Consider the following 17,099-nt stretch of genomic DNA (forward strand, 5'->3'; position numbering starts at 1 on the left):
GGAAAGAGTAAGGGATCTCAACTCCCTGCCTCCCCACCCCCTTTCCTTTTGTGTTATTCTTCTTTAAAGTTTGAAGCTGCAACTTCTGCTTTCCCTGACTCCACGTTTGCTGCTTAACACGGCCCCGAAACAGAAGCGGCAGAAATCAGCCCCTAGGTCGCAGCCGTGGGGAGCTGTCGGACCGTCCACCTATGGCAGCGGTGGGATGCCGAAAAGGGGGTGAAACGCTGTATTTGCGAACCCAGGCTGGGTAGCTTTGGCTTAACTGAACTTTAGGAACAGAAGATTTAAGCTTTTAATCCCCTCCCTGCTGTAGACAGACTTTGTCCGCAAAGTTTAGAGTGGACGTTCGGGGCTTTTTTACAGGCAAATTCATAAAAAAAACAAAACAATAAAACCCTCTCGAACTCCAGCTGAGTCCTAAGACAGACCTCTATAAACGGGATGAGCTTTTGATACGCTCTGGCACGGAAAGGAAACAGAAACACCCTCCGTTTTACTGCCCTTTTTTGTTTTGGTTTGTTTTAATCCCAATAAAGCTTCTGTCCTAGAAAGAACTTTTCCAGCCAGGAAGGCAAAGTCTGCGGCGCTCCGATCGCAGCGTGGTGGGCGCTGTCACAAACCTCCCTCGCCTTCCCAGATGTAGCTAGAAAGCCGGGGACACGCGAATCTTAATGTCATTAACACGCTTCCATTCTCTGGGATGGCGAAGGGAAGACAGTGTAATTTATCAAACCGTGGCGTAGAAAGCGGCGGAGCGCGATGTGCGTGTGCCTGGGAGAGGCGCAATGAAGAGTGATTGCATTAGGACACTCTTTGCGCTGACTGCGATATAATTGTTCTGGTACAGAAGGCAACGCATTAATGATCGGTGAGTTAATAGCGCCGCGCGCAGACATTTCTCGGGTTCAGCAAAAACCGGGTAATTATGCACAAAACCAAAGGGGGGCCGGGAGGCTGCCGCACCCCTGCCGCCCTCCCGCGTCAGCTGGCGTTTGCTTGCGGGGCACGGGCGCAGGAGATGAGCGAGTGTGTCTTTCCGCCGAATTCGCTGGGGGTGCTCTTCTGCTCCGATGGTTGCAGGGGGGTCTATAAATCAAAGAGCAGGTGTTTCGGGTCCCGTCGGTCCCACAGTTTTCTCTGTTAACTGAGTTACTGGAGGCACATGCGTGCCTACAGGCGTGTTTGTTCTCTCTGGCTGTGCAGAGGAAGCAGGCCAAGGCCCCTGGCTCTCAGACGTGCTGGGCTCCTCTTCTCCTATGTGGCATGAAATAAATATGGGCCCGGGCCCAGGGAAGAGCCCCTCTGGCCTCTCCCTTTGCTGCCTGGGCCCTGAGCCTGCAGTGGGAGAGGGGGTGGCCCATCCTTCGAACTGCCCCCATCGCAGTGCGGGTTCTTATCTCCCGTGCCACATGCCCGCTGTACATCCTTCCTCAGACCGAACGTGCTCGTGGTGGAGGAGCTGGAGTAGAGAAGGGGCTAGTGGTTGGGATGTGTGATGGTGTGGAGGGGTGAAGAGCTGTGCTAGGCCTCTTCTGAGTCCAGTATTATTTGGCTACTGCTTCTCCATGCGGCTGTTCCCCAGCCCTTCAGCATGCCAGCACCTCCCCGGTGCAGAGAAGGCATCAGCCAGGATCTGCAAAGCACCGTGAGGCTGGCTGGGCATCGTGGCATGGGGGTCTGGTGTGCGCAACCCTGCCTGCCTGCCCGTCCTCTGTGCTCAGGTGTGTGCGTGGACATGCCTTCATGAGCTCCGTGCAGCCGGTTTGCACATGCAAATACACGTAGATATTTGGAGCCACCAGCCAGCAAATCTCTTCCTGCTTCCTTTTGGTGCGTGATGATATGTGGCTTCTCCCCACCCTCCGCTGGGGCAGATGAAGCTTGCAGAGTCTCCTGCTGGAGTTTTTGTTCTCAGCCCTGCCTCCAGTAGCTTGTCCCCAAACTGGGGCGGTGTGGTGCAGTGGGTAGGGCAGTGGCCTGGGAGACCGGGGTTCAGATGCTGACCTAGGCTGTGCCTGGCGGGGTGGCTTCTCCTGGCTCCGTGTCCCTTGGCGCTCTCGCCCTCAGGTCTTTTTTGAGTGGCGGCTCAGGGCCAGGGTCCAGCTCTTGCTCTGTGCGCGCGTGTTGGGGTCGGGGGTCAGGGGAAGGTTCCCGGTGAGTGCAGCGGGTCACGGACCAGGGTGGCAGCTCCTTGGTGCTGACGTGAGAGTTGCAAGAAATGAAACGCTGCCAGTCTCTGCCTCCGGGATCTTCCTATCCAAAAAGAGCAGACGGGAAGGAAGGGCCTGGGTGAATGCACAGGCTTGGGGAGCGCGTGTTGGCCATTTCCCACTTGTGGGCATTGCAGATGCAGCCTGCTCAGAGGAGGGGTTTGGTTGGGAGGGTCACCTACCCCTTGGCCTTGCTGGCCCTCTCCTGTCAGCACGTTGTGCAGCCAAGGGGTCTTGGGGCTGTGTCCTAGCGTCACGGGGCGGGGTGAGGCCGGGGGGCTTCTGAAGCCCTGCAGGAAGCCTGGCCGAGTCCTAGCTGGGGATCCTGCTCACGGACCTCTTGGATGGTGCTTGCCACTTTGTGCAGGGGTGGAGGTGGAGGGGTGGTGCAGGGTCTCTGTGCTCAGGGGTCAGTGCGGACGGGCAACGAGCCCATCTGGGCCTCTGGCCCTGGGGCGACTTTCTTGCCGTCTCAGAGCATGAAGCTGCAAGGTGCTGAGCACAGATAGGACCCCATGCAGCTGAGGACTCTTCAGGAGCAGAAATGTTCCCAGAACAAATGGCTTGAGCTTATGCAGCAGATTAAACTCCCAGGGGACTTGTCTGCGACCCAGGGTGGAGACAGCAGCCAGGCTTGTTGCCTGCCATGATCCTGCGGTCTCCCAGAGAGTCCGCAAGCATCTGGGGGGAGCTCGGAGACCTGGCGGTCAGACGGTGGAGGGGCTTTCACTGGAAGGCTGCCTCCAGGGAGCCCAAGAACTTCTTCAGACTGGGTCTCGGGACACCTAGGTTCAATTTGTGGTGCTACCAGTGACCCCTGAGGCTGTACAGCGTCTCCTGCATGCCTCTGTTTCCCCATTGTGCACATCGGGACCTTGATCTTTCCCTGAAAGCGCTTGGTGACCTGACTTCCAGCTAGAGACCTGCAAGGTGTTACAAGTCAGCCAGCTCCACAGGTGCCTGACCTCTGCAACCCTGGGCCATGGCCTTTCTGGACCACATGCAGGCAGGCACCTCTGGGTTACCCCTGCTCAGGCCCATTTCACAGGGCAGTATTATTTACAGGCCTCTCTCATGCATCTCAGCCCCTGCAGGTAGCAGTTGGCAGCTCCCTTGCCCTTATACTCCCAGCACTGGGAGTGGAAGAGTGGGGTGGACAGCAGGAGCCTCTTGGTTGGGAAAGTGTGGGTGGGGTACAGAGGGTGTGCATCTCCCCTCTCTAAGGACAGCAAAGTTCAGCCCCGGGCCGAGTGACAGTCCAGCGCTGAGTGCCCAAGCCTCTGTGTTCCTGCGTGCACGGGTGTGTGTGCATGACCATCATCCGTGCATCTTGCGTGTGCACCCCGACTTTTGGCTGTGATGTTCTCCATCAGCAAGAGCGTGATCCCTGCAGGTCCAGTGTTGGGCCGTAGGAGACGGCCAGGATGTCACCGCCACCCTGCCTCTCCCAATTTGGGGGGAATTCTAATGCAGTGCTGAATCAGGAACCGGCCGCGCAAGTCTGAGCTTGTTAAGAGGCAGGAAAGTGGGTCTCGCTTAAGTTAGCATATTGAGATGGAACAACGTATTTGTCACTTGGTAACAGGGCACCTGCGGTCCCCGGGGAGATCTGATGGGACATAACAGTCCATTTGTAACCGGTCACGACACCTTGAAGTTGTTAGCGGGCTCTTCTTAGTTTGTTTTATTGGGTTTTATTTTGCAAATGCCGCACCAGAAGAAGAGCTTTTTCCTGCAAGGAATTATTGCCAGCAGCTGGAGCCTCCTGGGGTGGAAGGGATGGCAGTGCTTTGTTATACAGATAGTTGCTGTGCTTTGGAAGAAGAGCAAGCGGGGTGGGGGAGAAGGGATCTTTCCTTTGGAGAGTAATGAGGCTGGGGAATACACACATCCACAACTGCACATGTTTACACACACCCCGTCTCTCTCTCACGCTCACTCGTAGTTGCACTAAAAATATAACTCTAGCAGGACAAACCCATTCCTAGTCCCCCATGACACAGCACTTGCTTGGCAGCATGAAGCATCCTTCAAGACCCACCTGTCCGTTCTGGTTTCCATTAATGCATGCAGCCCTCATGGAAACTGGGCAAGAGGCTTCCTGCTTCTGTGACTCGGCTCCTGCCAGCGTCCTCGCTTTGGAAGCCCTTGAGAGAGAATCTGATCCCTTGGAAGAGGGCCTGAGCCTCTCTCCTTCATCCTCGCCCATGCGGCTCGTGCCTCTTTTTCCAAGAGGCATCGATGGGGAGGTGTAGCGTGCAGGGGCTCTGGGCAGGGGAGTTTCGGCACCCAGGTGTGACCGTCCACACTAGAGTCTTTCGTAGGGTGCTGAGTCCTGGGCTTGTCCTGGCACCTTACGCACAGCGAGGTCTGCTCGCGCAAGCGCACTCTATCTGCCCCTGCTCTGGGACCTGGCTCTCAGTCAGGCAAGGCACCTCGACTCATGACTTCCTTGGCCTGGGCTCCAGGGAAGAAGATACCCACCCTCCTCCTGTGGCTTTTGTCATCCCTTGTTTGCAAGCTCCTTGGGGCAGGGACTTTTCATCCCAGGTGCAAACAGCCCCTAGCATGCTGGCACCCCCGCCCTGCCTGGCACCTTTTGCCCGCTGCCAGAAGACAAATCCTCCAGCGACAAGGCCGCACCTTTCCCTTGCAAGGGGCGGAAGGGTAATTGGGCGGATGCCGGAGGCTGCTGACAACACCCCAGTGGCAGGCAGATCAAGTCTCCAGAGCACTTGTCTTATTCATCATGTTTATTGTCATGCCAAGGGTCCGGCCGAGAACAGGGGTGGCTTTAAAATTCATCCCTGGACACCGGCTGCCCTGCCTACCCGGTGACTTCCTCGTGCGCCTAGCAGGATGACGCGCGGGCCCGTTCCCATCTCCTGGAGCCATGCAGTCCATCTTCCCTCCTCCCCCCGCTATTCTCTTTGGTGGAATCAGGTCTATAAATACCAGCACCACTTGGGGATCGATGGAGAGAGCTGACACTGCTTCACCCCCCAATCGTGCAGCTCTTGGCGCGGTGGCGAGCAGCGCGAGGAGGGCCACCGCACGCAGGCCCATCCGTCTGAGCCACGTGCTTCCCGAAAGGGCAGCCTCGGGGTGGGCTTGACCCACGGAGCCTGCTCTTTCTCTGCTCTCCCCTTCCAGCCAAATCTTCTCCAGCACAAGGAGGGGGAGAGAGGACCTGAGTTCTGGAGGCACCACTTGCATGTGCTTTGCAGCTCAGTAGCTCTTCCCCAGCCTGCGCTGAGAGGTGATACGGGGCAGTGTCAAATGCCTCTAAGATCAGAGCGGGCTCAGCATCCTGACAGCCTGGCAGGTGGAGGCAAGGGGGTCTGTAATATCACGCCCTGCATTATTTTTGGGTGCACGTGGACATGTTTCTTTGGTCAATCTATTTTTGGTTTTGAGATAGGTTTGAGGGCCATCTGTCATGGCAGTGACCCCTCATGGTCCCCACGAAATGACCATTTTTGAGCATCAAACGCAGGCTTTTTCCCGGTAATTCCTTTTCTGTGAAAATCTGTTCTGCTGTCCCCTCTGCCCTCACAAAGGGGGCACTGGCTGGGGTGTGGGTAGATAGTAAGAGGTTTGTAGGGAGATTTTTTTTTATTATTATTATTCTAAATATTACGGAGCTGCAACAACAGCAACAAAAATTCTGTCTCCCCCATTTTATAGTTGGGGAAACTGAGGCAGGGAGAGTCACTTAATCTCTCAAGGTCACACAAGGTCAGTGGCAGAGCTGGTAACAGAACTCTTATCTGCTGATCCAGTCCAGCCTTGGATCGCTCCGTCTCAGGCAGCGGGGGGGTTAAAATTGCTATGCAATGTGAAATGCAATGCGTTTCTCCCTTCCAAAAGGTTACAATCTCAAATCATGTAAATTAGCGCTGAGCAAACAGCGGTTCCCAGCCAAATTTTAGTCCCTTTTCTGCCGGTCACAAATGGCTTTCGCCCGGCTTGCATGGGATAGAAATTAACCTAATGTCTATTCTACCTGGCATGACAGTAGTTTGTTACAAGCCTCATTTGACATATGAGCTGTTTTTATTTAGCCACGCAGGTCACATGCTTAGGTTTTGTTTCCAGATTGGGGTAATGCTGAAATGGATTTTCCATGCAGGGAAAAGTGTCTTCAAGTTCCAAATTCACTCGCCCACAAAAGTGCTCGGAGAGACTTTCCTTAAAACGAGCGGGTCCGACGAGGAATATTTGCAGCGAGGGGCAGCGCTGATCTGGCTCGGATGCACCCTTCTGTTAGCAGGGCCGGGCAGCTGTAATGCAAACCCCACAGGGGTCAAGCTCCTTGAAGGGGCTCCGAGAAAGCTCCCGGGAAGACTGCACGTTCGTCCACCTTTCGCTGGCAGAAATCCAGCGCTGGCATCTCGGACCACGTGCGCTTGGAATTGGCCGGCTTGTCTTGCGGATGCAGTGTCCGCACTGGCAACTCTCACGATACGTGATATTTGCAGCCCCGGATCCCGGAGCCCTGTGATTATGTGAGACGCTCTGCTTTCATTTAAAACCTCCTTCAAAATGAAGCGCCTGATCTTGCTGGGTGCAGAGGCAAAGTTGAGCGCGGTCTCGGGGCCTTGAAGCAGACAGAGAATCAAAAGGCGTAGCAGCCTTTGCAAGAGGCCACTTCCTGGCTTGTCTCGAGCATTTGGAGCTGGCTCTGCTGAGCCTGTGAAGCTCGTGGGTTGCCTGACTGCGGGGTTTCCTCATCTCAGATATGATTGCCATGAGGCCGCTCTGTGGGTATGAAGGGGCGGGAGGGGGGAGATCTACCTTCCATGCATCCCCTTAGCGGTCCCCTTCCCCAGCTCCAACTTTGGATGAAGTACCCCTTCTCCAGCAGCTCTCTGGAGCAGGGGGCTGTCTGCTGAGCTACATGAACAGCCCCTAGCACATACATTAGGGCTGGAAGGGACCAAGAAGTCATCAGGGCCTTGCACTCAGGGTCCCAAGTCACATATCCTGACCCCGTTGCACTACATGCCGAACGGACAGGGAGCCAAGAGGTCATCCCTGAACCAGGAGCTTAAAATTCAAGCCACCCCTTTGCGGCCTTTGGTATCCACGAAGATCCAAGCGGCAATAAACCCCTGAACGTTTTCCGGCGAGAAAAACATCTTTTCGGCCTACAACGTCTCTGATCCGCAGCTGCAAAGTTGCTTCCTGCTCTTGGCCCGTACAGAAGCAGCACGCTCATGTGCCACCTCCACCCCGCCGTGTTTCCTGACCGCGGGCGGGGGACCGGGCCGGGGGGGTTGCTGCCTGCATGGTTTTCTTTCCCCGGCCCCATTTTGTGCACGCCAGCATCTCCAAGAAGTTGCAGAAAATCCACCCCTGCCCGCAGCTCACTGCTTTCTGGTGCTCACCGGAGCTGAACCTCTTGCATATTTTTTTTTTATTTATATATATATCCCCCCCTTTTCTTTTCAGTTGACCAGTCACTTTCAATATTGCTGCTCTAGAAGCTGGTTTCTAGTAGCTTGTATTGATGGTTATGAAACTGCAGGGTGTACCAGAAACTGAGCTCAGCAGAATTCCCCTTCCTAAAGGAACATTTCATTAAAAGAGCAATTTGACCAGGAGCAAATTACAGCAGACTGAACAGACAGCAACAATAAAAATAACCCCCACAAATCCCTTATAAATATAATCCACCCACCCCCTTCCCCCCCTGCTTCAGCCCAGCTGCAGGCTGAGCACTGGTTTGGTCCGCTGCCCTTGTTAGTGTTGATTTGATGCATCTCAGTTATAGCTTTGTTAAAATATCACCTGTGTGTGTGTGTGTCCGGGGCAGAGAGAGGAGGCAAATCAGAGCCTGCTTTGGGGTGCTGTCCTCACCCGTGCTGCCGCGTGGCTAAATGAAAGCCCAGTGCCCCAGCAAGCGGCTGCGTGAGCAGAGCCCCATCCCCTCCCTCCTGCCCTGGATCTAGGGGAAGGGTCTTGAACTTCAGCCAGGGATGGAGTTGGTGTGCTACCGAGCACTGCTGCCTCCCCTGCAGAGAGCCCCTGGGCAGTGTCCAGTGCGGAGGAGCAGGGGACTGGGAGCCAGTTCTGGCCTCACTCCATCCGTGCCTCAGCTTCCCCACCTGCAGTCCTGAGGGCGAACCCATTGCATGGATTCTCCCTGACGGGCGCAGTTGTTGCATGCACAGTGTAGGCAGACGGTGGCTGGCCACGGCTTTCCCTGGGGCTCCGGGAGACCTGACCCTGTACATCAAGCCCCCCGAGATGAGCTACAGGTGCCCTGGCCATGCATCCTTTCCCACTGCTTCACTGGGGATTGCCCTACTCCCAGCGCCTGATTTGCTGCATCACTCCCTGCAACTGCCTTCTCTTCTCTGCAGGTCAGTGGGGCTCTCCCTCCCCACCCCCAGCTTTCCCAGTGGCAGCGTCTGGCAGGGCCGGGTGATAAATGAGGACCTGTCTGCAACGCGCTTCGAAGACGAAGCCAGCTCGCAGCTAACCAGGGGCTCTCATGAGCTGTGTTGACTCTGCCTCCTTGCTCAAGGAATTCCCTTACACGCCAGGGAAATCTGGGCAGCGGCCAGCCACCCTCCGCATGTCCCCCAGCACCCATGAGCCGGGCCAGGCCGCGGGGCATCGAGGCTGCTGTTGCAGTTGGTCCCTGGCACTGCCCGGGCAGCAGAGGGTGAAAAAGAGCTGGGTTGCAACCAAGCCAGGCAGCAATGTTAAGTGTCCATGATTCTCCTCCTCCCAAATGCTCTGGCTAGGAACCAATTTGCTGACAGCTGATATTTTCTGGGTTTGTGTTGTTTTTTTTTTATTCCCTTGTATCCTATTACTGCAGAGACGTTCTCGGAGCAGGATCTCTGCTTGCTGATTTCCTCTGGCCCCGCTGCCCTCTTCACCCTTGAAGTGAGACCGCAGAGGTGGTTTGACCCTAGTGGGGGCACGGCCAGGAAGGTGTCGAGCCCTGCGTGCCCGGGGCTGGTCTTCCCCTCGAAAGAGTCTGAGGGGAGATGGAGCAGGAAGTTAGTGGTGTGGGAGTGTAATGCCGCGCTGGGTAAGGGAAGTGAAAGACTGGGCTGAGCAGGGGTCCGAGCCCTGGGAGGTTTTACCGTCAGACCTTTGGCAGGAGGCTGTCTTGGAGTGGAGCTGCCTCAGTTTCCCCAGTTGCTCAGGCAATTTCCAAGCTTCCCCTGGCGCTGAGCTGGATCTGGGAACCCCTGGCAGCATGACCTGGGTTCGGGCTTGCAGCAGGTCATGTCTCTGACCCGGAGATGAGCCCGACCCCTGTCCTTACCCACCCAGTGCCACCGTGGCTTCAGAAGGGCCACCGTGTCTGGTGGCCCTGCCATGAATGCAGCGTGATGGGGAGGGGTGTTGGTTGTAGCCATGGCTTCTTTGGGACAGTCCCATATCTTTTGTTAGACCAACTCAAATAGTTAGAACAATTCTTCTTAGCAAGCTTTCGGGCACAAACACAGCCTGGAGGCAAACATGACAGCTAACGCCACGGTCCTCTGAACTTGTAGGCATCCTGCGGCTTGTGGAACATCCCTCAGAGGGGGTCACGTCCCACTGGAGAGGGGCTGCCGGCTCCGCTGTTAACGTGCATGGCTGGCGGGGGGGTCGCACCTAGGCTTGAAGGGACTTGGGCCGTCTGCGGTCTTGGCTTCTGCACCAGAACTGCCTTGGCCAGCAGGAGCCTTGGGGCTGAGAAGGAAGCGTGCCCTGCTACGGGGGTTTGCTGGCCATGGGTTTCAGTCTCACCTCTGCCACTGACCTGCTGCTGTTTGCGAGTGAATTTGGGCCCGTGCCTCAGTTTCCCCACGGGCACTTTTCCACCCCGCGGGCTGGGCTTTGCTTGCGAATCTTTGGTGCTTGTGAGGATGCCCAGGCTGAAAGGGGCTGTCGAGGGACCAAACATGGCTACTGTTGGGGATTGCAGCTGTCCTGGCATTGGGTGGGTGCAGGGGAGCCCTGGAGCGTGATTCCCATTCAAGTGTCCGTAGGAGTCAAAACCCCGGGGGATGCCAGCATGGGCAGAGCTATCCCGAGGCTGCGTGCGAGCAGGTGTGGGGGAGCTGGCACCAGCAAGGCAAGGCAGAAAAAGCAGGAGCAGGGTCCTGGTGTGAGGATGCTGTTGTGGAGGCAGAACAGAGCCACAGCCACGTGGGTTGGACGTACCAGCTGGGGCAGCCTCAAAACATAACGGTCCCTCCAACCTGAGACAATTGAGAGGAGAGATGGCCCTGCGGGGAAGAAGCTGCCCTGGGACATGAGCACTGCCCTGCCACCGACTCCCTCGATACCCTTCGGGTCCTCACTTAACCTGACCACCCCTCTGTGCCCAGGGCAGTGAAACAGAGCCAGGTGCGCCTGTCTGTGCAGAGGGGAGGCACTCTGGGGTGGGGGCTGTCTTTTTATCCCAGCTCCGGGCTCTTTTAGCAGCGCAGGCATGTTGAGCTGGATACAGATGTGGAGCGGTTTCACTCCAGAGTGGCCGTCCCCTGCCCTTGCACCGTGCGCCTGTCCCCCTCTGGCAACCAGACGGACGGTTCCTTTACTCACTGCTCGGTTTCAGCCGGACGCAGTTCTCTCTGCCGAGAGCTGGGGGATTAAACATGCATAAGCCTCGGTGTGCCTGCAGCCCTCACCTAATGCATGGGCAATACGGCTCCGCTTTATTAGGAAAAAGCTTTCCTTGGCCCAGTTGGTTTAATGGAACCGGAGCTCGAAGATCCAATGTCCCTGTTCCATGGCTTTCGATCCGATTCCCCTGGCAGGAAGGCAGCCCGCTTCTGACGGGCTTGGCCCGAAGGACCCCCTGGTGGCACCTGCTGTACTTGCCGCACCTGGCCGGTAGCATCTTTCCTCTGATGTGGTAGCCCTGCGTGCAGAGGGCTCGGGGCCAGCTGGCCCAGGGATGGTCTTGGGGACTGGGCAACCAGTGCCCAAGCCCCACAAGGCCCTTGATTCCCAAGAGCGATGGGGGCTGCTCAGCACCCTGGCAGAAACCCCCTTGGAGGTGTGGGTTCAGTGCTAGCTGCAAAACTTGTGCAAGCCAGCAGATATTTAGGCTGTGAAACATCCGGGCTCCCAGTCCGCTCCCTGCTTGTGCCAGCTGTCTACTTCCAAAGCTGCCGAACATGGGCACTCGAATTGCAAAGGGAGCTGAGTTTCCCCCTGCGGGGAGTTGCAGGGAGGGCTCGTGATGGATGGGAAGAGGTGTGCTCACGCCCCAGGACCGCACGCTCCCTGTGTGAATGACTTATAGGGGGCCCCGGTGCTGCTGGGCTCTGACTGAGTTTTGGCAGCCCCTGTCTGTGGGTGCCTGTGAGTGATGGATGGAAACGGTGGGTTGGTGGAAGCAAGGACCCTTTCCCCAGCCGAGCGCTGGCTTTTGGGAAGGCAGTCATCTAGAGAGAGGGGCTGAGCTGCTGCCTTGGCTGCTCTAGAGTCTGCCCAGCCAGCTGCAGTCATGCAGGAAGGATGGAAAAGCTTCCCCATCAGATGCACCACATCCCACGGGCACGAGGGGTGATGCTGCGGGTGTATTGGAGTCACATGTCCAGGCGGGGACACTCGAGATGATGTCCTCTCTGCCCCAAAGCCAGCAATGCAGCGGTGAAGGCTCTATCCGTGGTGAATTTGAGGGGCCATCCCAGTGTAGGGACCCGCAGTGTGTGCTCCCCCAACCATGGGGGGAGCGTCATGCAGCCATGGCTGAAGTGCCAGGCAGGAAGACTGCCCCAGGCCATAGCCATTGCTTTGCAAAGCGCCTGACTGTAGTGCGGGGAAGTGCTGGCACTTGAGAGTCCTGGGTTCAAATCCTGACACTACCCCTGAGGTCTTGGTTAAAGCTCGCTGGCTGTCCAGGCCCCAGCTTCCTTGCTGCAGTTGACCCCGCTCCTTGTGGGGCTTCAGAGCTGTCCCGATGTATGATGCCGATGTTTCTCAGCAGCAGGAGGTGAGCGGGTGCCAGCTGCCTGTCTTGTGCCAAAGGCAGATCAGTGTTGGGTGTCTAGGGCAGCGCCCGCTGTGTTGGCAGTCCCTCACCCTTCTTTCCCTTCTTATCCCCTCCTTGGTCCTGATCTATACGGAGAGGTATCCACTTGCCTTGAGGCTGAAGCCCGGGTCCCGTGGGGTAGGCAGCTGCAAGGAGTGGCACTAAGGGTAGACTCCAGAGCTCAGGCATCTCTGGACTAGTCAGCCTGGTCTCCCCAGGCACGAGGCTTCAGCCAGAGCAGGATGTCTCTTGTGATGGCACTGCAGGGTAGAGGCAGAGAGGAGGATGTCCTGAGACCTGTTGAATGGTATGCCTCGTGCCAGACTCCTTTCCCTGGGGGTTCGTTGGTCCTGTGGGTGCCCACCGGCTGCTCCAAGCTTGCTCCAGGTGCCGACACACTCCTATCAGTTTGGATGCACGTTACGCCGTGATTTCTGCTGTTCAGCTGGAAGTCTTGGTCTGAGATGAGCAGCAAGAGAAGCTTGGCAACCCCCGTCCTCATCCCTTCTCCCCCAGCCCCTTTCTGAGCTGGGTTTTGCCCAGGCACAAGGCGCTGATTTGCTGGCCCCCAATCCCAGGTGACTTCCTCCTGCCCCTGGGTGCAGGGCACGACAGCTTCCTAAGAGCAGGGCCAAGCGGGGTCGGTCTGCCCTTCTCCGGGCATCGCTGCACCCCCATTCTCCCCACAACCTGAGGTGGGTCTTGGCAGGATACAGGGGCCAAGCTTTCCCGCACAGGGCAGGAACAGCGGCCCGCAGCGGCGGCTGGGAGAATGCTTCAGCTCCCCGGAGAGGGGAAGGTTATTTGGGCTCCGGTTGCTACGCCCTGCCAAATGCCCTCCATGCTTGTAATGACTCTGCCCTGAGAGGCTCCCATCCATCAAGCAGATGGCCCATAAATCCAGCCTGTATCAAATGGCCTTGAGGCTTCAGGTGCAATATCCTCTCCAAGCTATCCGGTCTCCAGCGAGCCTTTTAACTGAGCCGTGCTCCCCCTCTCCTCTTCCCGCGGCTCCATCTCTCGGCTGTTCTGCCCAAACCCCCCTTAGCTGCCAGCAGCAGCTCCCGCCTGGGCAGAAATTGTATAACACGCGCTGCTTGGGCTTTGCCTCCCCTCAGAGGGCAAAGCTACCTGTGACAGACACTTGGGCCCCGCTCCTTGACCTCAGGCAAATGGCCTCATGCCTCAGTTTCCCCCATCTGTAAAATTACAGGTGAAGTTATCCTTAGAGGAGTGGCCATCGCCTCTGGGGCAGCACGTGATGGCCACGTAACAACCCCAGCAGCGCTTTCCAGACTGGGCTCGAAGAGCACCGGTCCTCTGCTTGGACGCTCAAGGGGATGGAGGTAGGTAGGGCAGACATCTCTGCTTCCACGTGACGTGGAGATGGCTCATCCGCTTTTGGGATCTTGGAGCAAAAACGCTGCGTGGGGAAGGACCCAAGGAACGAGCCAGCGCTGCAGTTTGCCCAGCCGGGCACAGCGTCACCCGGGGCAGAAAACGAAGCAACTAAGCTGCAATGTGAGACTGGGGATTGATTATTTTCCTCGCCCCCCCAGCCCTCCTCCTGATGCTCGGGTTCGGCTCTTTGCGTCCAAACTCTGCCGAGCTCCGGTGTCGCTCGGACGTCTGGAAGTACCGAGCTCCCCAGCCGGGTGTGAAGAGCGGACTCGGGCCCCGTGAGCGATGGGACGTGACGAGGGAATCACGCCGACGCGCCCCTGCCCTTTGATCCCTTCCTTGTCCTAAGTTTCCCGGCTGGGGTGTGATGCTGTGGCTTGCTGAAAGAGTTGTCGGCTTGTAATTCCTTTTCTTTGCTAAGATGAGGTTCTCCTGGGACGGAGCAGATGGGAATGGCTGAATCAGCACAATGAGCTGCCCTCTTTCTCTCTCCCCCTGTAATTTCCAGTAATTAGGTTCCCCTATCTCAAGGCCTGGCTAAGAATCATAGACGATCATAGAAAACGAGGGTTGGAGGGGTCCTCACATCTAGTCTGACCCCCCAAGACCACCCCCAACTAGCTCATCCCAGCCAGGCTTGGCTACGGGAGGGAGCACAACCTTCCTTGCTCTTGGGCGCAAGTTCAGATCTTGCTCAGGGAGGCCAGGCCTTGACAGCCGTTTCCCTGCTTGCGTGGAATGAGTTTGGCAGGTCTCGGGCCTGCGAGTGTGCCCAGCCCAGCCCTTTCTGCGTACCCAGCAAGGTGGCATGAAACCCCCGGCTGCTCTGAATGGCTCCAGGCAGCTCCCCTCCGACCTTGCAGGAACGGGAGAGCGATTCGGAAAATGCTCAGCCTTTGAAGTCAGCTGCTTCCCGGATAGTTTCACTCCTGAATCATCCCTCTGCATTGAGCCTTTGCGCTCGTGTCTTGGCAGCCTCCTTCCTGCATCTTGTGACCATCTTGCACCCATGCCAGAGCCTAAGGCATGCTTCGGGGCTTTCCTTCCCTTCCTTTCCCCTGGCCAGGGCATGGCACCAGAGGGGTTGAGTGGCAGGGCTCTCTGGCAGGAGGCTGCTGGCTGTTGCAGCTTAGGGTCTGAGAGTCGCAGGTCGAAGTTAGCCTGAGCTCCTGCAGCTTGGGACGTGGGTCCTTAGCAAGGCTGCCGGGGAGCCCGGTGCTGGGACAGCAGGAGGTTGTGGCTAATGGGGGGATCGGTGGCCACGTGGTTCATCAAGCATGTTCCTGAGCACAGGCCCAAAGTGCCACCCTTAGAGCACAAGGAAAGCACCCAGTCACTGACAGCTCCTTTGTGCACCCCAAACCCTGTCCTCGTGCCAGGCTGTCGCACAACTGCTGGGTCGCGCAGCTGGCCGGAGCCTCAGCGAGGATTCCTGCTCTCGCAGCTTGCTGGCATGTGCCAGGCTGGCAATGACTAATTGCTGCTTGCTAATTGCAACCCGCTTGGGTGTGTCTGGCAGGAGCAGGGGGGGAAGCAAGGACACGGAGTGAGTCTCCTGAGCCAGCACAGAAGTCTCCCTGCGGCGTTGCTCACGGCCTAAACTGTCTGGCCACCAGCTGGAAGTAAACGTCCTGACTTCTTGAACCGCCTCCGTAGCAGATGGGTGTGAAGTCGATGCAGGTGGAAGCAGCCAAGATCTCGGGCTTGCTCACAGCGGCCCGATGTGCCCGTGCAGAGGGAGCAGGAAGGCGGCGCGGCCGAGAGGGGAGGTTAGAAGGACCAGGAAAGACCTTCACATCACCCAGCCAGGCTTCCCGCTGAATACAGCGGTGCACGGACGGGGCCGGGTGTCCCGCAGGGGTCACCCAGGGCTGGCAGGTCCAGCTGCTGCGTGTTTAAATCCTGAGGCTGGATCTTTTCCGGGAAAGGGTGGGGGGGATTTCTCCAGGGTGTCAGCAACGGAGGAAGTGTTGGGTGTCCCTTGGTATGCCGGAGAGGGAAGGGGGGCTGGTGGCTCTGAGCTGGAGCAACTCAAAGCCACCTAAGCCCAGCCCTGGCCTGGGCCAGACCTCCTGTGCTGCATTGCTTTAGCGGCTCGATCTCTTGGCCCTTTGCCTGCTATGGCCTGGGATAACTCCCATGCGAGCCAGCAGGAAATCAGACCAAGTGCCTCTGGGTTTGACCCCGCTCAGCTGGACCGGCGCCACTTGACCTGCGTGGAGATGACACCCTGCAAACCTTGGACAGCTTTCTGCGCTGGCCACCCAGGGGTGAGAGGCTCCGTCTCCCATTACGCCCTCATGAAAAGAAACCCGTCGCCACGGCGATCCGCCGCCATCCCAGCCCCACTGAAACAGGATCGAGCTAGAATAAGTATCTCGCCGGTGCGCTCAGATCTTAGCGCTCGCCTCTGCGGTTTCCCTTTCAAGACTCCTTGGCATTTGTTTCCCTGCAGAGCATGTGCTCCCTATCGGTGCCAGGCCAGCCCGCTGACGCGGACCCTATTTTGATGCATTTTGCTTGGCAGGCGCCCGGGTCCGAGCCGTGCAGCTGTCCCCGGGCGGCAGGCTCGGGTCCCGGGGTCTAGGCAGGAGCGGGGATCTCCTGGCAGGCCCTTTGCCCCTTCTGCTCTCAGCATCGCTGGGTCTTGCCTCCTTGCCTGTCTGCCCTGCCTTGCCTGCATGCAAATCTATTCAAATAAAGGCTGGGGAAACAGGGCAGGGAAGAGCGAGAGAAGGGGAGGGGGGTTACCTGGTGAGTCACTCGAACCCTTCCTCCTCCGCTGCTGCTAGGGTTGCCTTCTCCCATCCCCCTACACACACGTCCTGGAGACGTTCCCTTGCCCCACGCGCTGGACACAAAACATGCCCCTTCTCATGGCAGGACGCCAAGCCGTGCAAGAAACTCCTCCTCAGCTGGCACCGGCCGCTCCAGCAACACGCGCAGCTCGCTGCAGGTCCAGCTCGCTTTCCTCCGAGCTCGTCCTCGCCCGCCTCCTTCATCCCACTCCATTTTCCAGCACCCCGTCTGTTGAATGCCTGTAGAGGCTGGGCTCGGCGGAGGGGCAGAAGTCTGCCGGGACCGCTCCGGCCCAGTGTAAGATTGCTACTGGGGCCTGCGTAGCTGATCTGATGGGCTAAGATGAAGCGTAGGGAGTATCTGAAGTCCTAGGCTAAAGAGTCTGGGGTGGAGGATCTGGGAGCATCCCACCCCCAAGACCTCCGGGCCCAAGTAGGGTGCCTGCCAACGGATTTGGGAGCATCTGAAGTCCCAGGGGGATAGGTTTGGGATGGAGGATGCTCGCTGGTTGTAGTGTCGTACCCAGTGTTTGGAACGATCGATACGGTTTTTGGATAAGCCCCCAGCCAGGGTCGTCCGGCTCTTTCCTGCCCAGGGCAGGGGGTCGGACTCAACCTATGGAGATCCCTTTCGACCCTAACATCTATGAATCCATGAGTTTGCTCAGTCGATATGATTTGGAACTGATT

General features: G+C 57.6%; 1 protein-coding gene across 1 annotated transcript in view; it reads left to right on the forward strand.

Moving 5' to 3' along the window:
* The window catches only part of KCNQ4 (potassium voltage-gated channel subfamily Q member 4), a gene marked incomplete at its 5' end in the record, with an annotated part of 70,317 nt that overhangs the window by 489 nt on the left and 52,729 nt on the right, over window positions 1–17,099 (forward strand). The window lies entirely within an intron of this gene.

The sequence above is a fragment of the Alligator sinensis genome, unplaced genomic scaffold (assembly GCF_000455745.1).
Source record: "Alligator sinensis unplaced genomic scaffold, ASM45574v1 scaffold994_1, whole genome shotgun sequence".
NCBI classification, from domain to species: Eukaryota; Metazoa; Chordata; order Crocodylia; family Alligatoridae; genus Alligator; species Alligator sinensis.